Genomic DNA, 6,779 nt, shown 5'->3' on the forward strand with positions numbered 1-6,779 from the left:
AAGCCTGGATCATCTGGTACAAGCAGAAGAGTTAATGAGCCCAGGGCTCAGGGCACCACTGGGCCCAAAGCATGTCCCGTGCCCCCACCCCAGGACCAAGGTATTGCCCGAGGAACCAGGCTACAGGGGGTCACGTAGGAAATGCAGCCACTGTTCAGGCTGGGCTCTGTCTTGCTGCCAAATGGCCACAAGAGCAAGAGTTGGAAGCAGGGAGACCACAGAGAATGACGGGCTTCTGCTGGTCCCACGTGACCTCCCAGCCGAGCACCCAGGAAGTGCAGGAGGATGTTAACATCGGACAGTTTGTGAGGAAGCAGTAGCTGGAGCTGGAACCAGGGGCAAGGGGCCAAAACTGAGAGGCTGAGCAGCACTGGGAGCCCCATGTGTGGGCAATCTCACAGCAGGACATGGATGCCTGTTGTGGGAGGGCAATTGACTCACGTGCTCAACCCGTGTCCTGATCTGCTCCAGCTCTTCCTGGGTTTCCCGGGCCCTGCGTGCTGCCTGGCTGACCTTGGTGGCTTGGAGAATGGCCTGCTCAGGCCCATCCCAGCAGTGGCTGCAGCTCTCCCTGGTCTCCATGAAAAGCAGGCTGGGCAGGGCAACACCAAGGCCAGGATATGGGACACCCACCCTACACACAAACACAATCCAAAGTGGTATAGGGCTCCCCCCAACAAAGACACCATGCAATTCCCCCCTGCCTCACCTCCAACCTGCTGCCTTTGCTGTGGACCCTGGGTGCTGAGGTGGCCTCTGGCAGCAGCCAGCTTTGGGTACCACCCTGAACCAGCCAGCAGAGGGGTAGGGGTCCCCAGCCGGGCCCACACAGTCCATCCCCATCAGGCAGCGGTCCCTTGCTCCATGCTAGCACAGCACTTGGGCAGCATCAGCACCAGTTACTCAGTGCCACAGCCTGTGCCACACAGAGCTCTGCCTCCTGACACCCTGGCCAGATCAGGTGCCTCCTGGAGCACCCTGCTGCTCCCTAAGTCCGCGATTCTCAGCTGGAGTAACCCTGGGATCCTCTCAAGGGTGCAGCACAAAGTTAGCACTGCAAGGTGTGCTACCATGATTCCCAAGACAAAAATCAAAGTTTTCAAATAAGAGTCCACTGCATTAAGAAAGTTCTGCCCTGATGTGGTCAGAGTTCTTCACAATACAGAATTGCTATTATTTTTCTGTAGTCAAAAAACAAGTGAAAACTTAAGAGCTAGTATTCTCCAAGGGGTGCCTTGAGTATAACAAGGGCAACTTGTGTCTAATAAAGATTGAGAACCACTGGTCTAGGTGTTACCCAATGCTATAACCCGGGGGTGGGCAAAACGCAGCATGGATGCAGCCCACCAGGCCATTCTAGCCGACCCGCAGAGCCCCTAAAAAATTTAGAAAATTAACATTTATCTGCCCTGGGCTGCCTGTCAGCGGCCCTCGATGGTTTGCCAAAATTCAGTAAGCAGCCCTCTGCCCAAAATAATTGCCCACCCCTGCTATAACCTCAGCTCCAGCCTCAATGAAAACCAGCTCTGCTGTCATCTACTGGCCAGGTGCTCCAATAGCATCTACAAGCAGGCAGCCAGCTAGTCCTGTACTTGCTCCTTGCTAGGGAGTAAAGTCAGGGGTAAATGACTGCAGTAACTGTGTCGTGTGGATCAAGGTGAGCGGTCCATGGTGAAAACCCTCTATCTCTAACAGAAGTCTCCCAGACCAGGTAACACAAGCTGGGCTGTGGGATTGCTGCCCCAGAGCAAGGCTTTAGAGTCGACAAAGTGTCAGGGGATTTCACCCAGCAGTTCAAGCCCCCATCTGTTAGGGACATCTGGAGCTACCAGGCTGACCAAACGGTAGACAAATCAGTCCCAACCAAATTGCCCAGCCCATATTGAAACAAGACAGACAATGAGGGCAGCAAATTTCAACAGCCACAGCAGGCAGGAAAACCCAGACAATGCACCAGAGGACAGAAATAATAAATCCCCCTGCGCAGAGCTCACTCACCTGCCTGGAGGCCCCAAACTGGCTGCTGTTTATGGAGAGAGTCTCACTTTAGGGCAGTTTTCCAGACCAATGCCCACAATGGTTACTATAAACAGGTGTTTAGTAACTGAGGCCCTGTGTAACACCCGGAGGGAGAGAGAACACACCCTATGGCTTCTTCAGGAAGAGGAAGTGGGAAGCCTGTCTATGGCATATATGAGACTTCATCATCTTGTTAACTCGGTTATCCTTGTAGCAATGCTGAGGGGCTGCAGCATTAGCACTTCACTGTGCAGGACTGGATGGAGCAGGAAGCACAAGCCTGGTGCACAGCAGAAATTGAAGCCAGGTTCCCTTACCCTAGGGGCACTAACCATTGGACTGCCCTGTCTTTGCACTGCAGGCAGGCAAAGCTAACACAGAGCTCAGTGGAGTGCTATGGGACTCGCATGCCTTCTTGCACTGTCACCCCTAGTTAGCAAACCCCAAGTTCCCCAGTCTCCCAGCAAACTTTGTGTCACTAGAGACTGGGAGCTCAGATTGCAACAGCTTGTGAATCATCTACCGCTGTTAAAGCTAGAGGGTTTCCAACCAGGACTCCAAACACTTCACTGGAATTGACTGGACATGAACTAAAACTGATGTCAGAACCCAGCCAAAGACAGGCAGGTCTCAGCTTCGACTGGGAACACAGGTCAGAGGTTCCCAAACTGATCAGGGAGCAAATGGCCCAATGAGCTCAGAACTGCTGAACTCTTTAAGTTATCGTCCCCAGTAACAGCATTAGAAGCCTCTCCTCTTGGGTGCCTATATCCCGATGATGCTACTGGTGTATCCTCAATTTTCTATGAACAATAGAAACCATAGGAACATAGGGCTGGAAGGGACCCCACAAAGCCATATAGTCCAGCCCCCTGCTCAAGACAGGATCATCCCTGACTGAACCGTCCCAGCCAAGTGGGTTTCTAATGTGGGAGCTCACCCTCCATAACTCTGTCTCTATGTAGAAACAAAGAGCTTTACAAACAACGGACCAGTTTTAACCCCTCTGAAGAGAGCACTAGCACACATGTAAGTGCATAGACGTAGAGATGGTTCAGATTGTCTCTCATATTTTTTTCTGGTCCTCTACATCCTTCTCAGACCTACAAGTACCTCAGCACTTTTCCTGAAACCTCTCAGCCTAGACACAATACTGCTAGCAGAGGCCTATGAGAACAGGGCAGATCTTGGGCAGTGATTGTCAAGGGGAAGAGATGGATATGGGGCAAGCAGCCAGGCACAGAGCCTGAGAACCTACCGGTGTGTTTCACTGCAAATGGCAGCAGAAGATGAGCCTGAAGTCGGGGTGTTTGGAAACCTTTCAGCCATGTGTTTGTTCACTCTTCTCGGTGCATGGTAGCACCTCTACAATAATGAGCCTGCAAGGTAGATCTAATGGGACAGCAACAAGGACAGGTAAGAAACCTTACTGATTCACACCAACTGGAGGGACCTGCTTCTAACAATCTGCAAATGAGGATGACAGCCAACTAAGCATGGCAGTCTCCATCACAGAGTGCACTGAATGCAGCTAGTGCTATTCTCAACCCCTCCTACCTCCAGACTCCTTGCTGGCCACCAACCCTTCCAGGACACGTCTCTGCCTTGAGAACCAAAGATGACAAAAATCACTCCTTTGCCTACCACATCAATGTACAGTGACACCACTGCCCAACTGCTCCCTATGCCCATCAATAACCAAGAAACTTGTTTCTCCCCCATTGCTGCTGGCCTCAGAGGGAAAAAGGTAGACAGATGCCTCCTTCCACAAGCAGCAGCCTAGGCATAGCACAATCTCCCATCAAACAGCAGCAGGATGGAGCTGTGTAAAGCAGCACTTATGGCTGAGTGGTGAGGAGACTGAAGAGCTCTTGAAGAGGTCAAGACTGTAATAGAGGACAGTACTAAGGCCCAAGGAGGAAGCGCAGTGCAGCGTTAGGGTCCACCTGGCTGACAGGATGGACACTATTGCATAGAAGGGGGTCTAGCAAGCTCTGCACACTGCTCCAGGGCTGCTTCACAAGCACCAGCAAGCCCCCACCTGTGGCACGGATGGCACAAGTGGCACAGGCAGCCTCTGCATTTGGCATGAAGCAGACTGAGGAGGGGGCAGGAAACAGAAAGCAGAGAAGACTGAGCAGGGGAGGGACATCAGGGGTTTTGGGGAAGGTACAGGGCTCAGTTAGGCAACACCTGCCGGAAAGGTTGGCTCTCACTGCTCTACAGCAAGTGACTTTCCCCGCCCTCCCCACCACCTCCACATGTAACCTTCAAAGCCCTTCAAAAAGGAGCAAGTTTAACCAGAAGACACTAATTCCAGCCTAACCAAATCCTCACAGGGCCTGGTATCAGGGTAACTATAGCACCTTGTATTCACCTTTTGTCTGTGCCAGTATAAGCTTCCTGCAGACAAGCCCGCAAACCACTGCTCAGTAAACTCACATTCATGATTGCATCAGCAGCCAATTTACGCAGCTTTTAGTACTGGCTACTGGGCTTCAGAAAAGGTCCAGCAACCTCTTTCTCCCAGGGACAGGACAGGACACAGCTACCAGTAAGCACAGATTAAACTTCGGGCAGGGCACTAGGCTACTTTCCACAGGCTCCAAGACCGTGAGCTCCATCCTACCGCCCTCTGGTGGCTGGATATTATATTCATGAGACTGCGGCCCCAAGTGCCTGTGCCGGTCAGGGTGTTGGCTACGGCTGCGTTGGTCTAAGGACGTAAGCAGACACTGTTCTTTAGGTAGATGTGATATCTTTTATTAGACAAGCTAAATAGTTGGAAAAATTATTTTTTTTTACAAGCTTTGGGGCACAAAGGCAGGCATATTTGGGAGGTAACAGTTCATCTCCCCTCATGCATCAAAGCAGGAACTGAAACCCCTCAGTCACCTCTGTCCCAGCTCACTAGCTCATTAGACTCAAGGCACCACTCATTAAGCCCAAGGAATATTGGCTGTAGCCATGTTGGTCTACAGGCACAGGCAGATAAAACTCTTGGGGTAGAGGTGATATCTTTTATTAGACTAAATAGATCATTTCAAAAACATTTTTTATTTGCAAGCTTTTGGGGCCAAATGCCCTTTGTCAGGCAAAGGAGAATTCAAAGACTGTAAAATTTCTCCCAGGTCAAAATGAAACTTCCTATTGCCCCATAACTTTTCCTTAAGCCCAAGGTACCCCCTTGGAAACTACAAGCTGTTGGCTTTCACTCACTAGCCCAAGAGAAAATGAGGGCAATTCTGTCGCAAAGAACTTGGACACAGGGACTAAGAACGTTTCTCATGCTTTGGATTCCTATTTGGACTCTCTGGGCTCATCTTTGAATCGTGTGCCTGTGTTTGCACACAACAGCACTAACACTGTGCAGCACCCTCCAAAGGGCCTCATGGCACCCTGGCTACAAATCACTGCACTAGCTCCTTCCCTACGTATCACTGTTTATGAGGAGATATGGGCCTTAATATAAGCACGTACCTGGGACATGAATCCCCATAATTGCTACTTCAAATATACACAGGAACAATACCCAAAGTGCCTTATCACATGCCATATTTAAAGCAGCAGGCAATGAGGGCACTTCCAGTGTCCTGCCACTCAGAAGATCCTAGGGAAAGGACTATGCTTTAACACAAAAACCACCACAGTTCATGCTAAGGGAAAAAAAAGTCCATCCTGCCCCCAGATTCGGTCTTTGGTATGACCCTGAGCAGAACAACTAACCCATCTAGCCAGGAACCTCTGGGCTTTCTAAGAACTGGGGCTGGTTCTGTTCAATATCTTCATTAACTATCTGGATAAGATGGATTGCACCCTAAGCAAGTTTGCAGGTGACAGTTTTGGCCCCCCACTACAGAAAGGATGTGGACAAGTTGGAGAGTCCACTCAAGGGCAGTGAAAATAGTTACAGGCTGGGAGACATAACTTCTGAGGAGAGGCTGAGGGAACTGGGCTTACTTAGTCTGCAGAAGAGAAGAGAGGGGGGATTTAACAGCAGCCTTCAACTACCTGAAGGGGGCTCCAAAGAGGATGGAGCTGGACTGTTCTCAGTGGAGGCAGATGACACAAGGAGCAAGAGTCTCAAGTTGCCACAAGGGAGGTTTAAGTTGGATATTAGGAAAAAAGACTCATTGGAGGGTGGTGAAGCACAGGAACAAGTTACCTGAAGAAGTGGTGGAATCTCCATCCTTGGAGTTTTTTCAGGCCTAGCTCAGCAAAGCCCTGGCTGCAATGATCTAGTTGGGGCTGGTCCTGCTTTGAGCAGGAGATTGGACTAGATGCGACCTCCTGTGGTCCCTTCCAAACCTCATTTTCTATGATTGTATGACTGACAGAAGGCATCACGGAAGGGTACAGATGACTAAGAGGAGACTGGACAAACACCTAGCTGAGGTCATCTGAACCCAGTACTCTTTCTAACCAGGGCAGGGGGTTGGACTCAATGATCTAAAAGGTCCCTTCCAACCCTAAAATCTATGAAATCTATTAAATGTCCCATGCCATTAAGAGCACAGGACCCCTGAGCTCTCAAAACACTTCCTTAAATAAGCAAGACAATTTAGAAATAAATGGAACAGGGGAACACACTTGGTTTCCCAAATTTATTGGAAAAGTGACAGCATGACGATGGATTTAGAGAGCTCCTCTTGGTGTTTTGAAGTTCATTCCCACTGTGGGCTGTGGAAAAGTGACAGCATGACGAGGGATTTAGAGAGCTCCTCTTGGTGTTTTGAAGTTCATTCCCACTGTGGGCTGTG

General features: G+C 50.2%; 2 long non-coding RNA genes across 2 annotated transcripts in view; one reads left to right on the top strand and one right to left on the bottom strand.

The window, feature by feature from the left end:
- Positions 1 to 2,884: 2,884 nt before the first annotated feature.
- The window catches only part of LOC109308829, an 11,728-nt gene continuing 7,833 nt past the window's right edge, over positions 2,885 to 6,779 (top strand). Inside the window, exon 1 of the long non-coding RNA XR_002100712.1 lies at positions 2,885 to 2,938. This is a non-coding gene — a long non-coding RNA (uncharacterized LOC109308829). The remainder of the gene's footprint in view (positions 2,939 to 6,779) is intronic.
- Positions 5,235 to 5,859, bottom strand: LOC109308827. Its single transcript, XR_002100711.1, has 2 exons — positions 5,330 to 5,859; positions 5,235 to 5,291 (listed from the first exon to the last, which is right to left on the bottom strand). It is a non-coding gene; the product is annotated as an uncharacterized LOC109308827 (long non-coding RNA).

The sequence above is a fragment of the Crocodylus porosus genome, unplaced genomic scaffold, assembly GCF_001723895.1.
Source record: "Crocodylus porosus isolate Cpor-Errol unplaced genomic scaffold, CroPor_comp1, whole genome shotgun sequence".
Lineage (NCBI taxonomy): Eukaryota > Metazoa > Chordata > Crocodylia > Crocodylidae > Crocodylus > Crocodylus porosus.